The following is a 21,825-nucleotide window of genomic DNA, read 5'->3' on the forward strand; positions in this document are numbered from 1 at the left end:
AGATGGGATGGAATCCTAGGTAGGACAGTCTCTGGATGGCCTTTCCTTCACATTCTGATCCAATATTGTGTCTCTGCATTTCCTTTAGACAGGAACAATTCTGGGTTAAAAATTTTGAAATGGGTGGGTGTCTCCATCCCTCAACTGGGTGCCATACACAGAGGTGGTCTCTACAAGTTCTATCTCCCCTTTGTTGGATATTTCAGCTAATGTGAACACCTGAAATATCTCATTTCCCCAGTGTCTAGGACTTTCTAGTGGATCCTCCCGGTTCCCCATCCCCTATTGCTACATATTTCTATTCATTTTTCTGACATCTGGCCATCTCTCCTGTCTCTTCCCATACCTGATCCTGCCCCCATTTTTCCTCCCCATTCTCTCTCCTTCCCATGTTCCTCTCTCCCACCCTCCCTCTATCTCCTGTGACTATTTCGTTCTCCCCTTCATATAAGACTGAAGCATCCACACTTCGGTCTTTGTTCTTGTTAATCTTCATATAGTCTGTGAGTTATATCGTGGGTATTATGAGCTTTGGGGGCTAACATCCACTCATCAGTGAGTGCATATCATGTGTGTCCTTTTGTGTCTGGGTTACCTCACTCAGGATGATATTTTCTAGTGCCATCCATTTGCCTACAAAATTCATGAAGTTGTTTTAGTAGCTGAGTAGTACTCCATTGTGTAGATGTACCACATTTTCTGTATTCATTCCTCTGTTGAGGGGCATCTGGTTTGTTTCCAGCTTCTTGCTATTATAAATAAAGCTGCTTTGAACACAGTAGAGCATGTGTCCTTGTTATATGTTAGAACATCTTTTGGGTATATGCTCAGGAATAGTATAGCTGTGTCATCAGTAGAACTAGTTCCAATTTTCTGAGGAACTACTGGATTGCTTTTATTACCACCACAATAGTTTTACCACCACTGTGTGCTTCTGTACTATTTTATTCAGCAAACCCAGTCACCACCAATATCTGGCGACATCCGCATTCAACACAGCATGGTACCCATAGCTGCATCCCTGCAAGGTTTATTTTGTATGAATATCTCTGTTGGAATGTGAGATGGCGTGAATAGTGTCATACATGGGGGGATTCCATGCTTGCAGATGGTCTTTTTAGAAGTAACTTGATCTCGAAAGCTCTATATAATCAGTTGATTAATGCATTGATGTGGTGTGATGGAATTATAGTAAGGCCGTGAAAAGTAGTAGATGGAGCCGCACTTGAGGAAACAGGTCATTGAGGGTGTTTGTGAGTTTCATCTTGCCTTTTCCCCATCTGTGTATCGCCTTTTCCTTCGTCCGGCTTCCTGCCAGCCACATTTTCAGTTCTTCTCTGTCATGCTTCCATTGTTGCAAAGGACCAACACCTCTAAAATAGGAACAAATCTTTCCTCTCCTTACACTGTTCACATCAGGTCTTTTGTCACAACTAAGCAGGGAGTAATTAATAAAATGCTCCCACTACTTTCTTAATTTCCCAAGTACAGTCCCCATGATGCTGCATAAGTTAACCTTGTCCCTAAGAAGGGACTACACTTGGTGCATTATGTAAGATGTAAAAGGTGCCTAAGATTTCCCCATCTTAAATTTTAACTTACAGTGTGCTTTAGTATGAGAATGGCTATGAAAAGAAGCTTCTCTGAAAGAGAAATCCAGCTGTTTCCCTTCTAATCTTCAGTAGTCCGCTAGTGAAACAGGGAGGAAGTTCAATCTACTTCCAATATTCACAGAGTAATTCCCTATGACTAAACATGCAATAAAATATACAAAAGCTTCTCCATGACACTGCAGTGAGAACAGAGAGCTGTGCTGGGTGATTAGGAGTTTTTCCTGCTCTAGCATTATATGACTGCTTTATACCCATCAGGAGTTCACTACGTACTCAATTATTTTGAAGCTAAATATATAGTAGTATTCTCTTGAAGAATTTCCCTTTTAAAGCATAGAAAGTTTACTCCGGCAATCATCTTTAAAGTCCAGAAAATTGCTGACAGGAAATGTGTCATCGAGAAGTGAATCTGAAAACTCTAATAAACTTACAAAACTTCAATAATTCTATCATTGGCATGTCTTCATTTTGTAGCACTTACAAGATCTGTCTAATGAAGAAAAGATTCAAAAAGCAAAGGTGAGGGTGTGGGGAGGTCTAATGGGGGGGGTATGGGGATATCTTGGAGATGGGGAGGAGGAATAGGACAAGGAACAGTCAGAGGGCAGATTGGGGGGTGGGTAACTACTGGGCTGTAAAAAAGATTAAAGAATAAAAAGAGATCTCTGTGATAAAACTTCATTGAATAATATAGCTAGGCTGAACTGAGAACAGGACCCCTTTGGGGGGAATTAGAGGAAGGATTGAAAGAGGTGAAGGACCTTGCAACCCCATAAAACAACAATGCCAATCAACCAGAGCTTCCAGGGACTAAACCTCTATTGAAAGACTATACATGGACTGACCCTGGGCTCCAACTGCATATGTAGCAGAGAATAGCCTTGTTGGGGCACCAGTGGAAAGGGAAGCCCTTGGTCTTGCCAAGGTTGGACCCCCAGTGCAGGGGCATATGGGGGCAATAAGGAGGATATATTGGGGGAATACCTGCATAGGGGAGAGGGAGGGAAAGGAATGGGGGCTTATGGACAGGAAACCAGGAAGGGGAATAACATTTGAAATGTAAGTAAAGAAATATATCTAATAAAAAAATTAAAAACCGAAGTCCTATAGTCTTTGGATACTTGGGTAGGATTAAGACAAGAGGTCCAGAGCAAATGGGCAGTCTAACTTATCTGTGTGACCAACCTCTGATAGGGAAGAGTAGGATAAATTCTTACCCTCTCCATTTTAACATTTTCGAGAGATGTTTGAAAGGGAGGCCTGATAAAAGGACCTTAGTATCTTATTAACCCTGGAGGAAAAAGAATCACAATTTTTTAGGAAAGTGCTTTTATCAAATTAGTTCTCCTAACAAATGCAACAAATGCAGCAAGTCAGTCACAAGTATTCAAATATTCACTATATATATATATATATATATATATATATATATATATATATTAAATTACCATGTGAGAAAACAGTAAAAATAGAGATCTTGTTTCATATCTGAGAGTAAGTTATCCTTCAAGGAAAGATCACATCACTTCTCACCATACATATAACCAAACTCCCTGCTATATAATACGACTCTGAGGTTTAAATTTGTCTCAGTCACACTCTGGGGTAACTAATTTCCTGATGTAAATGTTTTAAATCCAGGTAAAAGACAATGCTGTTGATTTCATGGCTAGCGTCCAGAGAAGTAGAACTTACAGCAAGGGCTGAAGATGCTCAAAGATGTGACGTAGAGATAGTAATAACTGGATAACCAGGAAACTGCTATGTATGTCTACCTACTAACATGCAAAGATCTGAAAGTCTGAGTCTAGAATTCGGGCGAGCGGCATTCTAAAACATGGAGGTAAAAGTACTTCAGCCTGAACACATAAAAATGGCAACTCACATATAAGGACATATTTTCTCCCCCATCATTCAGATGATGATGATGCAAGATATGGCGGAAGAGAGAAAAATGGAAAGAAGATCAGAGCTCATAAGAATGCTAAGCTTCTGTGCTAGATGTGTTGTGACACATGAAAAGCCCAGAACCTCACTGTCATGAATACCATTATGGGTCATTCCTGGTCACACCACAATTACCAGTACCACATTTCCTTATTAGAACTCAGTTGAATGGCAAAAATCTTTCCTTCAAGGAAAGATTACTTTTAATCATCACTTTTCATCATACATACAACAAAACTCCCTTATATAATATGACTCTGAGGTTTAAATTTGTCTTATTCACACACACACACACACACACACACACATATACATATATGAATGAATGACATTATCAATAGCTGAATAGAAGAGCTAACAAAGAAATGATAAAAATCCAGTGGAAGGAATAGCAGAGATAATAATCCAGATGAATCTGGATAAAATAAGTTGGCTAATATCGAAAGCTCCTGAGGCTGGTAGCATGAACAGTGGAAACAACAAATATAATCTTAGATGGAACGAATGCAGCAGCACAAGGTTTGCGTCTGTAGGAATTAGACTTCTTCCTGTTTAACTTCCTCAGAGTCAACTAGCTTCAATTCCAGAGAAGACATCATCCGCTTTCCTCATAGAGATTTTTGCATAATAGAGATCAGAAAAGTGATGCTACACCAACACAAAGGAGATACCTAAATGTCAGTGACAAAAATGTTAAAAATTGCTATGGCCCCTTCCTGTTTCTTCAAGGTGTAAAACACTAAGCATGCAATGTTTGCTTCCACTGAGGCTATATGAAGGCTGTCCTCTGGGCTTCAGGTTAAATGCCTATAGGTTTAGAACTACGGGAATTTCCTCCAGAAAATATTTTTGTTTAGTCACCATCTGAATAAGATGAGAACCTTCCTTATCACTCTGTTCCCCCCCATGAAATTTTCTATCAGCTTGCAGCATAATTACATATAAAGTTTATCTGATGACCAACAAATGTTAGGAGATAGTCACTAAGCTTATTGCCACGCTGCAAAACTAACAGGAGAGATAAGCACCTAGAATCCATAAAAGACACAAAAAAGACTTAAAGAGTAAAACATTTAAAAATTGGTTTCAGGCTGACATGCAAGTGTACCCAGTCCGTGGGAAACAGAAGCAGTGAAATTGCTGTCTTTAAGGACAGCATACATAGCAAGCTCTAGGCCAATCAAGGCTACATGGTGAGAACCTGCGACCCTCGAAAATCGCAAAGTAATAAGTACATAAATAAATGCCTTTCAGTATTCTAATGAAGACAAAAGTTAATGATCATGCAAAAGACAGAAAGATATAAAAGTGATCATTAAAGCTTTTACAAAGTAAAAATGTTACCAAAAGCGATAAAAAGGAAAGTGGGCAGTGGGAAGCAAATGGACTAGATTGAGTGCTTATGTGTTACTTCTCTACCTGACTTTTAACATCGGGTCTGTAAATATGGCTAGCAATCCTCTATAGCGAGTCCTGGCTGTTATTATAAAACATCATAGTTAGGGAGGCATATCATGTGACAAACTGAAACATGTTACCCTAAGACTTCCATTTTCGATTTAATCCTGGTTAGGGTAAACACATTGGTCATCTTCGCTATATCTCATCTGTGTTAGGACTCTTTTATTGCAATAACAAAATAGTTAATGACTCAGTTTAGTCCTGAGGAACAGGACCTATGTCACTGATATTAATTAGGAAATTAAATGGGATCTGATTTTTATGTAACCCATGGTGATAAACAACTGAAAACTCTCTCACCTTTCTTCCTGATAAGAAAGTGTGTGGAAATTTATGCCACAGCCCATTGGCTAGGAGACCAAGTGCCTTTTGCATTATAACACACTGACCCGGTGAAGGTTGATATTTCTTTCACTAAGCTAACTTTTGTCACCACAGGAAAATAAAGTAACTGATGTGACTGGCTTATTTTAAAGCAGTTAAATTGTTTACTTGGTTGAAATTGTTCAACTGTAATCTAAATCAATTAGTAAAGTTAAGCAAGTGGAATGCCTTTATTTGAGTCATTATGGTCAAAATAGCCAGCAATGAGATTTGATTTAAAAAAAAAAAAACTTGTATTGACTGAGATAAGGAAATTTGGTTTTCAAGGGCAAATCCAGAATTACCTTAGTGTGAGTTAACTTTCTATGTGACAAGTCTTTCTCATGTATGCTGTGAGGTCAAACTGAACTGCACTCTTTTATTTGGGAATAATATTGAATTAGCAAGCATTAACTTTATGAATTTCCTGTCTAAAATGTAAAGCTTACCAAAGAATTCAAAAGAACAGAAGTATAGTCCACAAGCAGAGCCCTGTTTCTGCATTCATCTTCAATGAATGGGGTCCTAATATCCGTGGAATTTCACCCTATACATTTTGTGGCATAGAACAAATTACTAGAATTTTGGTGAAAGCCAAAAATGCAATTTTCTTTTCACTTCTAATGTTTGTCTGAGAAAGTCATTTAAAAAAAGAAGGAAATAAATAATGTGAGTTTGCTAGTCCAAGCCCACTGATCACTCAGAAGACCAAGGTCTGGTAACTATAGAAGCTGCCATTCCCTCTCTATTGGGCAATCACCTAGCATTCAAATCAGAGGAAGGAGTTTCCTTTCTATAGCAACTAACTATATAGTCAAGGGTGACATGTGCATAGAAGAAACTCTGAGGTTTGGCCTGAACAGAGACCAGAAATAATGAAGAAGTTTTGATTAGATCCTCCTCCAACTGGTCAAGTTCTGTTCTGTGATGGCCTGGGTATAGGGGGGACTCTTGGTATTAGTCTTCGATAGGATCACAACCCCTAATTGTATATAATGCAAGTACCTGGCAAATGAAAACATCTCACCTTATTTAGCTGCTTCTCGGCTGTGTGTCTTCGATCTACTTCAGTAAGTTGACATGCTCTACGGTTTGGTTGTTTTTCTGTCCACTGACACATGGGCTAAAGCTATATAACTTATTTGGTTGGAGAAAAACAGGTTGAAAATGGAGACGGAACATCAACACAAGGAAATTCTTTGTTAATTCAAGCAGAGAACTAACAACTTTGATATTTACATTCCAAGCCTCAGATGATTCTGTCTATAAAGCTGCAGTTAAAAAACATTTCCTTGGGCTGGAGAGAGGGCTCAGCGGTAATACCACTGACAGCTCTTCCCGAGGTCCTGAGATCAATTCCCAGTAACCACATGGTGGTTCACAACCATTTGTAATGGGATCTGATGCTCTCCTCTAGTATGTCTGAAGAAAACAAGGGTGGACTCACCTACATAAAATACATCTTTAAAAAAATTTCATTGACTTTTTAGTAGAATGTTCTGGACACTACTTTCCTCCTTTGTATCCAATACTATTTCAAATCATTTTGAAGGAAATAAACTCAAATTTATGAAATTGTAATTATTCTCTTTTAGGGGAGGAAAAGATTTATTTGGTTTACAATTCTGTATTAGGTTCTGCATTCTGGGGAAGTTAAGGCAGGAACTCAGGCAGCTAGGCTGTCATTTGCCCAGAACAGAGAGAAATGATTTTACCCATGCTCTATGCTTGTTCACTACTTACACTCGGCTAGCTCTCTTCACACTCAGACAGTTCAGAAGAGTACAACTTAGGTAATAATGGTGCCAACCACCATGATGGTCCTACATCAACTAACAGTCAAGTCAATCCCAGACAGACTGTCTCACAGGGAAACCTGATCTGGACAATTCCTCTAGTCGGGCAGTCTTCTCCCGTGATTCTACTTTATGCCAACTTGATCATTGGAAACTAACCAATACACCCTGTATGTCAGTGATATATATCCAATTACATATTGCATGGATATTACTGTGACTTGAGGTTAACTCCAACTTTTGCAAAACAAATTGATAATCTCTAACCACATACACAACAGTGATAACCATAACACCTTTAATGCCCATGTGATCAAAAGAATTATCTGAGAACTCTTGTGTTGGCTATGTGGACATACTTTTGCTAAATTACCCATTAAGTGGGATTTGGAGTACATGTGATTTCCTTTGCTAGTTCATGTCCAAGATATAGCTTTTCTTCACTAACAAAGGTACTGCTAGAACAGTCCATGGCAGTCTACCTGAGTATGTGGCTCAAGGAACTACCTCTCTACTGGTTTTTGTATTTCACTCTGTCTTTATCGTCATCTGAATGCTAAATCAATGTTAAAGTATAATTTTAATTTCAGGATAAATTAAATTTTATTAGTGACGTACTAACAGTGAGTGCAAACCAACACAGTAGCAATGTCAGCTCTAGGTAGGGATCCAGTTCCTTGGACGGACCAACATGAATTCTCATCTTCTTCCTGTTTCCTATGAGCTCAGGAAAAGCAGCCACTTGTCAGTTTTCAGGTCTTTCGACAACTTTCTAGTGAGTCTTCCTGATTTAACTCCCTCTGAATTTATAATCACTCTTTGCAAATGTAATCATCTTGGGGCAGGGAAGATTGCTCAATGGATTAAGTATTTGCTGAGCAAGCAGATCCCCCATGTGTCATCAAAACCGGATGTGGCAGTGCATGTCTATAACCCCGGTGCTGGAGAAGAGTGGACTCAAGACTGGAAGACTCTTGGCACTCATTGGCCAGATAGTCAAACTTTAGCTTTTGTAAGAGATTTTCAAAGAAAAAGATGAAGAATAATAGAGGGAGATACACCCAGTTTAATTCTGGGATGTGCACAGACAGGCAAATAAAACCACACACACACGCTCTCTCTCTCTCTCTCTCTCTCTCTCTCTCTCTCTCTCTCTCTCTCTCTCTCCATATATACACATGTATACAATAAATGAATAAATCAACTAAATTTTACCTACGAAAAATCTATATTATCTTCTATTATATATTTATTGCTAATGTAATGTATTCTCTGTTATTGAGCAATTGGGTTATTTAAATTTTTACAAATATAGTGATTATGGATTATTTGCTAATTATTATTCTAGAAGAGTGAGCAGTCAGGCAATATAGTGTTGATATTTCAAAGCGCTGAATCTATAACATGTCTTAAGGAGAAGGGAATGAATTGACTGGGTTGATGTAAATAAAAGTGTTTTAGAACTAGACAGATAACAGACGTTAACTGTCTTCTAGGTGGGATTCAGATCTTTTGGTTTAGACATATTTATCAGGCATCACAATACTGTTGAAGTTGACACTAAAAGAAGAAAAAGCATAATTTAACACCAGCAATGAGGTTAACATAACCGAATATGGTCTTTAAACTACGATCAATGTGTCAGGTTTCAGGTTAGACAATGACTGGATTTGTCTGTCTTTCCACAGAAGGTCAGAATACCAAAGTTTGATGTCTTAGGTATCATCAGAGAGTAGCTAAATATAATAAAAGTAAGAAGGTCATTAAATTAGGAACAGCAAAGATATGGGATAAAGTTGTTTTACAGTTGATGGTGCCCATTACTTTTAATTGTTAAAACCAACTAAAATATGTTCGAACTGAAGGAGCGTCTCTGACTTCCACAAGCATTTACTTAGGACATTAATTCGGAATAGATGGGGAAGTACCAGAGGGCCAACTTATTATACAGCTGGTTTTTTTAGAAGTCAGCATTTGAAAATCATAATAACACATAAAATGTTTAAATGGGCTATAAAATTTCACAGACTATAATTACTTATACACAAAGTTCCACATAACATGATGCCACCTTGTCTTTGTTGATAATTACTACAAAATCTTTTATCTGGCTAAACTTCTTCCACGTCATAAGCTGTAAAGAAGAAGAACTGACAGGCCAAGGGGGGCCAGTGAGTTTTGATGTTGTACAAGGCCGGATTGCTTTATTTTATATTTACCAGAGAGGAGCAGTGAGGGTAAGAATTTTGTATTTCATGAAAATTTAAAAGCAGGCATTGAAAGTATTTTAAAGTCCAAGTCAAGCTTTGAAACTCTGTAAGACTTATACATCGCTGTGGAACATTCACAGCTTCCAAACTTTATCCTCCATTGGCTTTGTAGGATAGGAAACCAATGGGCAAAACTACGTCCTTATTTTGTCTTGTGTTGCTATGTATATACTAACAATGTAAATGTTAGACTAATAGTTATCCAATGTGCATATCCATAATTTACGGGAGTGAGTTTTCTGCCTCTCTCCTCCCCCAGTGTTGGACCCTAGCGGGGCTCAAGTCATGCTACGCTAAACGGCAAAGACCTTAGGCCAGTGAGTCATGTCATTGCACCTACTTTTCTTCCAAAACCATAAAAATTGCCTTCTTAAAACTGTTGCACTTCGGATAAAAATGAATTTATTATTACCAGTACAAGTAGAACCTCTGACTTGACATGCACCGTGCTTGTAAACTCTACCCAAATAGACAGCATGTGTTAGTGTAGAATAGTTGCAGTATACCATTGGACAACTTAACGCACAGCATTTAGGCAGCTATAAAGAGACCGTGGTGCATTTTTATATCCCATAATAGTACTTAGAGGAATAAAAAATGTAAACACTGAAAAGATATGCTGATTTTTAAAGCATCCTCTGACCCTCTGCATATTGATTTGTAAAACTGGCTAAAATTTGAAGTTGGGTGACATAAAATGCAGCATAAAAATTATATGCGATTAAAGTCTCCTCCATTTATCTTATTATATATTTTAATTTTATGGTAATTTTATTAAATGCACCCCCTGGTGATTTCAATCATGTATATAATGTATGCTGGTGCTTTCAACTCCCCTATATTCTGCTGTTTCTTCAAACCCCTGCCATTGTCCCCTCTTCCCTAAAGATTCCCTCTCACATTTATATATTTTGGGTGGGCTTTGTGAGTTTAAAACCTTCAGACTTCAGTCTTCATTATAGCTTCAGAACTTTGAACTTTCAAGGTAAATGACAGAGCATAACAGAGTATCAGTTTTTAGTTGCATCATTGGAAAAACAGGGCATGTAGCCTTTATGATCATACACCCCAGTCATTTTAGGCTCAATGGTTTTATTATCATTACTGCCATTTTTCCAGTGGTTTATCTTCAACTACCAAAACACAAATGGGATGCAAAGAGTGGAACATTTCTCTATTATGTTGCCTACTGTTAAGCAATCCACTCTTTTAAAGCAATGAGAAATGTAACAAGATAGCTACTGCATGGTATCTATTTACAGATTTGTCTATTCCATCTAATGGCCACAAATATACTTTTATTTTATGTGCTCCAGGCCTGCAATTTTATAATAACTTGAAACAATTTTCTGCAGCAATGTGTTCTTTATAGCTAAAGATCAATTTAATTCAATAATTTTTTTTCTGTGATTCATTTGCCAGGCGTTTTCTTCAAGTCCAGGCTCTTGGAGGGAAAGGGAACCCTGTCCCCACCCTTAAGGAAGTTAGCATGAAGTCCACAATGAAGATAGTACTGTGAAAGGAGGACTGCGTGCACAGCTCTGTGGGAGCATTGGCAACAGGATACAGGAAAGCTGTGCTTGGAATTTGATATTCATCACTAGCCTCAAGGAATAAACAAGGGTGAGGGTGGTAATCCCATAGTGGTTATTCTACACAGAGTGTGATTAAGCACAGATATTATCTATGGATGTTTCTGTGGATGTCCGCAGCATACTGTGGCACATGTGGGTGGTTCTAACTGACTGGAAGGACATAACCAACTAGAAGAGCAGTGAAGGGTGACCGAAATATTGTGTCACCTTGTGCATAGACTATGAGCATGTAAGTACAATGGTAGACAAAAGGTTCCTCAAGATACCTGGAGTTTAATCCCAGAGTGTACTCAGATTTTTCTTTCTTTTTTTTCTTTTTTTCGGAGCTGGGGACCAAACCCAGGGCCTTGCTCTTGCTAGGTAAGCGCTCTACCACTGAGCTAAATCCCCAACCCCAATTAGATTTTTCTTAATCGAACCCAGTTCAATAATGTGCTATATATATGTAGACAAAAATCGAATACTTAAAGATGGGCATTTGATATCATCCTGAGTGAGGTAACCCAATCACAGAAAAACACACATGGTATGCACTCATTGATAAGTGGCTATTAGCCCAAATGCTTGAATTACCCTAGATGCATAGAACACATGAAACTCAAGACAGATGATCAAAATGTGAATGCTTCACTCCTTCTTTAAAAGGGGGAACAAGAATACCCTTGGCAGGGAATAGAGAGGCAAAGATTAAAACAGAGACAGAAGGAACACCCATTCAGAGTCTGCCCCACATGTGGCCCATACATATACAGCCACCCAATTAGACAAGATGGATGAAGCAAAGAAGTGCAGACCGACAGGAGCCGGATGTAGATCTCTCCTGAGAGACACAGCCAGAATACAGCAAATACAGAGGCGAATGCCAGCAGCAAACCACTGAACTGAGAATAGAACCCCCGTTGAAGGAATCAGAGAAAGAACTGGAAGAGCTTGAAGGGGCTCGAGACCCCTTATGAACAATAATGCCATGTAACTAGAGCTTCCAGGGACTAAGCCACTACCTAAAGACTATACATGGACTGACCCTGGACTCTGAGCTCATAGGTAGCATTGAATATCCTAGTAAGATCACCAGTGGAAGGGGAAGCCCTTGGTCCTGCTAAGACTGAACCCCCAGTGAACATGATTGTTGGGGGGAGGGCGGCAATGGGGGGAGGGTGGGGAGGGGAACACCCATAAAGAAGGGGACGGGGAGGGATTAGAGGGATGTTTTCCCAGAAACCAGGAAAGGGAATAACATTCGAAATGTAAATAAGAAATACTCAAGTTAATAAAAAAAAAAAGATGGGCATTTGACCTTTTGATGACTTGCCATTCTTTCTCTGAAAACATTGTTAGCTTTAAATTTTACCTCTTATAATTTTCTAAGACAAATTCGTGTGTGTGTGTGTGTGTGTGTGTGTGTGTAATTCATAAATAATGAAATTCTATTTTTATGTAAGCCATATTGAGATAGGATGTGATTTGTCATTAATGCATATAAATTAAGATAATATGAATTGGGGTTTTTTTTTGCTATTTTTTAACTAATTTACTGTTAAGTGTGTGTGTGTGTGTGTGTGTGTTTGTGTGTGTGTTTACTAAAACAATAATGATCAGCCAGCAAGATATTTTTAAAGAAATATTACTTTGCTTATAACCAAAAGCTATCTAATTGAATTGAAGCCCCCATCCGATAGGGAATTCTTGGTACTGGATACCTAATTCACTACCATTGGCTGATGAGATGGTAGACCTTAAAGAGGAGCCTATCACAACTACTTTCCTAAACAGATACAATTTATAACCACATTCAGAATAATTATTAAATCCACAGATAAATGCAACTCTCACCCCTCATCCAGAAGGTAGAGGCTGTGGCAGAAATATACGACTGGTCAAAATGCAGAAAGAAACGGACTTTCAGAAGCCAAACCTCGGTTGATACACTCACAATGCAATCCCTATTGCTATGGTTAGGTAATTCAAGACAAGGCAGAATTCAAAAATAGTAAAAGCCAGAAGACCATGACATCTGCTGTGAGAATGGCTTCTATCTTTGAAAGAACCCAGAATCTCACCAATATGGATGCCTAGCAACACCTAAATACCAGGTTATAAGCCAGTGCTCACGGACGGAGCTCAAAGATTCTACTGCTGGATGAAGAAAGGCAGTGGCTAATGGCTGCTTAGTGTTGACGAATCACTTCTTCACCAGGGACAAAAAACTTGATAGCTGATTCACTTCCAAGTGTTCAGCCCTGAACACATATATGTAGTAGCAACACTAAACGAATTTAGCAGAATGTGTGTGGCTGTGTGTATTCTTTAGAGAAGAGGATAATAACTCAAGAGGAGAGCGTATTGGAGTTGGAAGGGTGAGAGGGAGAGGCATACATTGATTTGTTTAAAATTGCCTATCTAAATTTTTCTAAAATTAAGTTGGAAAATTGATTCGAGCATTTTTGTAAGCACACCACAGCATCAGTAAGAGTGTCAGGCCTTGGAGCCTCGCCCTGAGCTGGATCACAATGTGGGCTGTCACAGAACCTCCTTTGCCTCAGTCTCTTCTACATTTCAGTCCCTGCAGTTCTTTTAGACAAGAACAATTCTGGGTCAGAGACTTTGACCGTGGGATGGCAGCCTCAATCCTCCTCTTGATGCCCTGCCCTTCTATTAGGGGTGAACTCTACAAGTTCCCCACATTTTCTGTATTCATTCTTCAGTTGAGGGACATCTGCACTACTTGTACGTGCACATACACACAACAGGCACAGACATTAGCCAATAATTAAAAATGAAATATATCTTTAAAATGCAAATATATTTATACATGGATTATTTGAATAGCACAGGGCTAGAAGCCGCACTACATCCAGACAACACACATAGTTTTTGAGTTATGATGGAACAAGAAATAAAAATAAATTATTGTAGAATTTGTAAAAATCTGTAGGAGAATATAGCTGGAAGATATATTGAGATGAGTGAAAAATATTTCTACCTATTTAAAAATTGAATTTAGGCATTGAACTAAAGGTGGGATCTCTGATGACTTCAGTTAATGCCCATGAAAGTTAAAGTTTTTGTTGTATTGATTAATTAATTTTTTGACAATTTTAGATATTTATATAGCATATCTTCTCTCTTCCACACAGTTTCTCATTGCACTCACATGTCAGTCCCTTCCTATGATTTGGTTTGATTTTGTGACTTATATAGCATACACAGAGCTGTTTGTGTCACCACTGGATTGGAACTACCTATCAGAATCTGGTGGAGTGGAGGGAAGAGAAACAGCATGGCAGCAGGAAGAGCGAGTCTGGGAACGTGGTCCACCCACGGGTGTAAAACTGTGCTTCCCGATGCATATGAAATGCTTATGTGATCGGGCTCTCTACCTTCACCATTTTGGCTCAGCAACCTAGAGAAATAGTCATGGAATCCTCGCACTCCCTCAGTTACCCTAATAGAAGGCAGCGGCCTCTCCTGCCTGGCCTTGATTACTCTAGCTGTTGTCTATGCAGCACGATGAAGGTGCATTCGCTCTGAGAGGTCCATCATTCTAATGAACATCTGCCTATCTATCATCTCATCCAATATCCTCATACTGGTTGGACAGACTCAGACTCACAGTAAGGAAAATCTTTCTGGGAACAGCCTCACAGATACATTTCTGTGGCGATTCTAACGCTGACCTCGCAGATTAACCTAATCGTCCCTGTAATTTTACTCTTAAATGTATATCCAAGAGAAATAAAAGCTTATATTCACACAAAGGATTCTAGACAAACATCGTCACATCAATGTTGATATAAGGAATACAAATAAAGGCTTCTGCTTGGTGTAGTTAAAACAATCAAAAAGAATCTGGTGGAGTTCTAGTAAGAATTCAAACAAAGGCACTGATTCTCTTTCAACTTTGAACAGGAACAGCACAAATAATCAACCACGCGATGTACTTTAGAGGTCTGGAAAAATACAAATGAAACATAAAACACTGTAGACTAGAAAAAATAATCACTACTAAGGCAGACACTGGTGAAAACAAAAAGGGAAATGAAACAGTAGTCAAAGAATCGAAAAGTTGTTTCTTTGAAAAGATTAACAAAATTGACTTCCCCTATGCCGAATTGACTGAAAGAGAAACAAGGCAAATTAATAAAATTTAGAGCTGAACAAGGACATTTTACATAAGATCAACAGGTACGAAAGAATTTCCGAAAAGTATAAGAGAATGTATTTAAAACAATATTTTATGGGCTGGAGAGATGGTTCAGAGGTTAAGAACACTGGCTGCTCTTCTCAAGGGGCCAGGTTTGATTCCCAGCACAATCATCTATAACTCCAGTTCCAGGCAATCTGCTGCCCTCTTCTGACTTCAGCATGCAGATAAAACACCTCCCTACATAAAATGAAGTTAAAGAAAAGAAATAATATTTAGCTAAATTGAAAAAAACCTAGGGAAAATGGCTGAATTTCTAGATACATCTGATTCACTTAAGTCTAATCAAGATACAAACAATATACACAGTACTATAACAAGCAGAGAGATTAAAGAAGTAAAAAAAAACCTTCAAAATTAAAATTTAAAAAGCAAAGCCCAGATCCAGATGTATTCACAGCAGAAATCTACCAGATGTTAAAAGAAACTACAACCAACGCGGCTCAAGTTATTTCACAAAATAGAAGATAAAGGAAAGTTTCCAAAATCCATCCACAAAGCCAGTGTTGTTTTAACATCAAACTAGGTAAAGATACAACAATATAGACAACTATCGCCCAATATCCCTTCTGAACATAAATGTGAAAATTGCTAACAAATTACATCAAAAATTATTTACTGTGATCATACTGCCTTGATCTAAGGGATTATCATTTAATAGAGAACTGAAAGACTGTAAGAGCTGGAGGGGGGGGATCTGGGAGAGCATGACAGACATCTGCTTTAAGAATGACTTCTATCTTTGAAAGAGCCTTGACTCTCAACAACATAGATGCCTGGCAACACCTGAGTAATGACATCAGTTGAGAAGCCAATGCTCACGGAGCAGAGCTCACAGGCTTCTACTACTGAACAAAGAGCTACAGACAGTAGGTAGTGGTGTCATGCACTCCCAAACATGGACATGTACCCCAGACAAACATAAAACATTTACACATATGCACATACACACCCATGGACAGGCACAAAAACGTGCACGTGCACACACACACACACACACACACACATACACACAGACAGAGACAGAGAGACAGAGAGACAGAGACAGAGAGACAGAGACAGAGAGACAGAGAGACAGAGACAGAGAGACAGACAGAGACAGAGACAGAGAGACAGAGACAGAAAGACAGAGACAGAGACACACAGAGAGACAGAGACAGAGACAGAGAGACAGAGAGAGACAGAAACAGAGACAGAAAGAGAGAGTCAGAGAGAGAGAGAGAGAGAGAAACTCACACAAACCAAATTATTGAAAACTATTTCAAATATCCCAAGCACCTCAAAAAAATCTAGGCGATCAGAAGCCCCTAACAAGATGACAATCACGGCCATGCAGCGGCATCCACAGAGAACTAATGAGTCCGACTTAACAAACAGGCACACCTGTGTGGCAACAGATGAGTTATTTTCAACTGGAATGTGAGCTTTACATCCCAAGACTGTGTCTGAGGACATGACAGCGACACATCACACATGCGCCACTGCTCGGTTCTCCCAACCTTATCCAATTTATCATTCTTGTTCCAAAATAGAAAGCAGGAAACGCTTTGTAGGTATTAGGAACCATGCCAAACAGGATGAAAATGTTAATCCCTTTGAGAAATTTCTCAGTGTAAACTGAAGGGAGAAAAAAAAAACCTGATTGACGTATTTCTGTTAAGAAAATAGAGCTTTCTTCTCACTAATTTGTGACTTGCCTATTTTTCCTCATTTTCTGAAGGGACCTGAAAGATGGCAAAATAAACATAATTGATTATTGAGTGGAAAGAACACTTACTGTCAGGCCTGGCCTCAGATTTCTGCTCCCAGCTTTATCTCTAACTAGCTTGTTCCCTTTACCTCTTTTATCTCATCCTTACCATCAGCACAAGATGGCAGGGATCTCTAAATTTATACACAAGATCTACCTTCCAGTCCTCATACAGTTTATTGAAAATTGCATAACTTTGTAGAACTTTAAATGTAAAGAGATCCAATCCAATTGTATTACAGTGGTTTCAGACAGAGTGAATAAGTTATCACATCAAAAAGCTTACTTGACTGTGCAATCCATAACACAAGCCCCACTGTTATTTTTCTATGTCTTCACATTCAAATTTCTCTTTTTCTTTATTGTCTATGGAATTCTAAAATGTCTATTTATATTAAAAACGTATGTGAATGAATGCTTCATGGTGATATCTCATGGTACTGTGCATGTTAAATTATACCATGGGCCCATCAGAGTGTTCATTATTCCTAAATTTGAAGCCCGTAGACTTGATATATGACTATAGACTTCAGGAAATTTAGTCCTAGTTTCTCAAAGATGGGAAGATATGAGGTAATAAGGAAAACTACAGAAAAGTTTATGTATTCTTTTGGGTTTCAACACCTTATAGCAACTCATACTTGTGATGTGAAGCATCAAGTCTATTGCCTTCTCCAGCCTAGCAGAGAATCCATGGTGTGTGTGTGTGTGTGTATGTGTGTGTGTGTGTGTGTGTGTGTGTGTGTCTATGTGTTAAGTTGAAAGAAAAAAATCTTTCCTCCCCAGTGTAAAACTGAGCATTAAAAGTACAGATCATTCTGTGGTTGTACTTTGGCATTGACATCATATTTATTTATATCAAAAGTCCCTCTTGTTTAAAAAAGTCTGCTTGTGCACTTACAGCAATGCTTCTAGAATAGGATAAAAGGCGCAGACAAGTAGAGGTTGAGGAAGGAGGAAATTCTAGTATGATTAACATATTCTTTGCCTTCCTTTTACATGAAGAGTAGCCCTCTATCCCTCTTATTATTAGAGCAGCATGAGAAGTAAACATTATAAACTGGATATGGGAGCTTAGACCCCCAACACTCCTGGCATGGAAAGTAGAGGAGAGTGGGAGGGAAGATAGACTGAAATTGTATTATTGATTTTCTCCATACCTTTTAAACTATCAGAAGTTACTCCAGAACTATATAATCCCAGAGGCCAGTCACACCTAGGCTGATCACATCTCCCCTTCACATGAACAAAAATGAAGGAAATACAAAGTTCTACTTCAATACCACGACGCCCACCAGAAAATCCCAAAAGTTTTGTTGACTTTCGTGTGCCCTCCCTCATGGAGGCACATTAGCATTTTGTTACTGACACGGAAAGAAATCTGAGTTACAGTCAAGTGGACCTCTCTGATGAAGACCATAGAAATCCTGACCCAAAGAGGGTTTGTTTCATATCAGTGATGTTCATCGAAATTAGTTTTCTTGTGTCTTCCTCCTTCTGGTGTCCCTGTCTATGTCCAATTCTGCTTCAGTATTCCCATTTCAGAAGGCCCCCACTCAGAGAAGAAGAACTTTGGGTTCTAATGAGCATGCTGAAATTGTTTTTTCCAAGAATGATTAAGGCACTCAGACTTTATATGGTAGCAGTAATTGCTCCCCACACTGCCTTAGCAGGGAACAGAGCTGCTGGGAACAGCAAATGCTACACTGTTATGTAAGGACTCATTACTCTGATACCCCACCTGCTGCTTCCCAAAGCTGAAATGGGCTACCATACGCACATATGAGAGAGTCCCAATGCCATTTAAGGTTATGCCATGAGACAAGAGCCAAAAATAGAAATAAAACATGGCATAGAAGAACATACAGAAATAAAAGTAAACCTATAGACACCATCGGTACTGGTTTGGTGTCTACTCACAGTCAAGGCTGTATGTAAAAAAAAAAAAAAAAAAAAAAAAAAAAAAAAAAGGCTGTCCTATCAAGCCAACGCAACTGGTCAACTAGTTTATATTCTAACAGAATTAAATGGGGCTACAAATCTCACTTCACTATCCTTTCATCTTGAGGCACTGTTTAATAATTCCCTACCTTTATTTTTTTTCATCTTTATTTACTTGGGTATTTCTTATTTACATTTCGATTGTTATTCCCCTTCCCCATTTCCAGTCCAACATCCCCCTCCCCTTCTCTATGGGTGTTCCCCTCCCCATTCTCCCCCCATTACCACCCTCTCCTCAACAATCACATTCACTGGGGGTTCAGTCTTGGCAGCACCAAGGGCTTCCCCTTCCACTGGTGCTCTTACTAGGCTATTCCTTGCTACATATGCAGTTGGATCCCAAGGTCAGTTCATGTATAGTCTTTGGGTAGTGGCTTAGTCCCTGGAAGCTCTGGTTGCTTGGCATTGTTGTTCAGATGGGGTCTCAAGCCCCTTCAAGCTCCTTCAGTCCTTTCTCTGATTCCTTCAACGGAGGTCCCGTTCTCAGTTCAGTGGTTTAATGATGGCATTCGCCTATGTATTTGCTGTATTCTGGCTGTGTCTTTCAGGAGAGATCTACATCCGGTTCCTGTCAGCCTGCACTTCTTTGCTTCATCCATCTTATCTAGTTTGGTGGCTGTATATGTGTGGGCCACATGTGGGGAATTCCCTACCTTTAAAGATCCATAAGACCAAGAATGAAAAAAGATGTATTGTTTTAGAGACTAGAAGATTAATGTGAAAACATACTAACATTATCTGTACTCAGATGCTATCTACAAAGCACAAAGTTCTATGATACAGTGTCAGAGATTCAACAGTAACAGTGAGAAGAGACTTAGACACTGACACACCCCAACATCAAAATAAGGCATGCACAAACAAGCCAAGGACAGTGCAGGCTTTTTGGGAAAAAAATAACAAAAATTTAATCTTCAGTTTGACTGAAAAATGTGCCCACTGTGGTAATGGAAGGGGCTTAAAAGATAGCTGATAGGATTCTTCACACCTTCCTTGATTATTTTAAACATTGGTGATATTTTGGATTCAGATGAAGCAATGATAAAATGAGTACCAATCAGGCTGGGGACTTAGCTCAGTGGTAGAGCGCTTACCTAGGAAGCACAAGGCCCTGGGTTCGGTCCCCAGCTCCGAAAAAAAGAACCAAAAAAAAAAAATGAGTACCAATCATGTGTAGGACACTTTTGATTGACAGTCCAATTTGTCCAATCCTTCGAAATGTTTAGGAATCCTTCAGGTAAAGAAATGAATAACTTACAGTGTCAAGAGATGAGTCACTTAATGTCAAGCCAGCTAGAGCAAAAGACGTTTCAGAATTCTATGCTGTCTCCGAAACACCTGTGTCTTCATCAAAATCTGCTGCTGCCTCCACCCATCAGGACCATGAAGAAAGGAAAGTATGCTTATATCCAAATCTTTGATCTAAAGCACTTGCTGTCTGCATCACCTCTGTGCCATGTAGAACTCACAGTTTGCATCTACCTGAGGCTTGCAACTCTTTTCTGTTTCCCATGAATTGTTGGTTCAAGACTGGCTAAGTTTATCACCTAACACTGCTATTTAAAAAATCACTTTACACTGGGACCACAATGGGGCAGTTAGAGTATGGACCAAAGGAGCTGAAGAGGTTAGTAACACCATAGGAAGAACAACGATATCACCCAACCAGACCCACCCAGAGTTCCCAGGGATTAAATCACCAAACAATGAGTACACATGGAGGGACCCATGGCTCCAACCGCTTATGTAGTAGAGGATGGCATTGTCTGGTATCAATAGGAGGAGAAGCCCTTGGTCCTGTGGAGCCTCATTCCCCAGTGTAGGGGAATTCCATCCAGGGCGTTGAGGTGGGAGTGAGTAGGTGGGAGTGGGAGCATCTTCATACAAAGCAGGGGGAGAGGGACGGAGGATGGAAAAGGGGGAAACATTTGAAGTGTAAATACACAATAGAAATAAATCACTTTATAATTCCTGTAATTTGCATTTTAAGTGTCCCTATAATCTATGTAATAAAGAGTGGTGAGACTTTTAAGATATGAGAAATTGTAAGAGAGTTTGAAGTAAGATATTGTATCAAGGTATGTAGTAAAATTCTGTCCTGTGCTTTTCTCTCCTACTCTTTCCCAGTCCTGAGCTTAGTGGGACAATTCTACTATTCACTCCTATCGTGATATGCCTTGGTAGACCCCAGGCAATCAAGCCAACTAGTAATAAAGGAAATTTTCTAAAACTGAGCTCAAAATAAACTTTATTTTAGATATTGATTTTTCTCTGATATTCATTACAGTGACAGACGACTAAAGAAAATGGTCAATTCTTCTACATGGTTCATTTTGCCATACTTGTTTTGGATAAACATCCGTGGATTCCTGTACACTATTGACACAGTATTTGGCACAGATTTCACTCTTTATACGTTTGCCTGACACATGCCTTTCTGTTTCGTCTCCAGTAACACCAAATACAAAATAGCATATAGTCCCTCAAAACTGCAATTTACGGCAGTAAAATCAATACTATTTAAGACAAGAACACTTTGCATTCTTACATGTGACTATGGAAAGTCACGTGACTGTTCTGAATCTTTGCTTTCAGATCTAAATTGATGATGGCACTTACCAATGCCACCTTGTTTAGTTAGTTACAAAACCTGGGTGAGTAAACGCACAGGAAGAAAACAACCTAAGTGGAAAAATGAAAAAAAAAAAAACTTCTGTGGAATAGCTCAGTGATTGTTTTTTTCCATTGACCTCTTAAGAGGCTCTATACTTTACAAGGACGTGTGTTTGATATTCTCTGTTCTCACAGTGTCTTGCAACACATCC

At 39.0% G+C, this 21,825-nt stretch overlaps 1 long non-coding RNA gene across 1 annotated transcript in view; it reads right to left on the bottom strand.

Moving 5' to 3' along the window:
* LOC148003042 (uncharacterized) overlaps positions 1 to 21,825 on the bottom strand; it is a 39,274-nt gene that overhangs the window by 16,535 nt on the left and 914 nt on the right. The window lies entirely within an intron of this gene.

This window comes from Rattus norvegicus, chromosome 10, assembly GCF_021556685.1.
Source record: "Rattus norvegicus strain SHRSP/BbbUtx chromosome 10, alternate assembly SHRSP_T2T, whole genome shotgun sequence".
Lineage (NCBI taxonomy): Eukaryota > Metazoa > Chordata > Mammalia > Rodentia > Muridae > Rattus > Rattus norvegicus.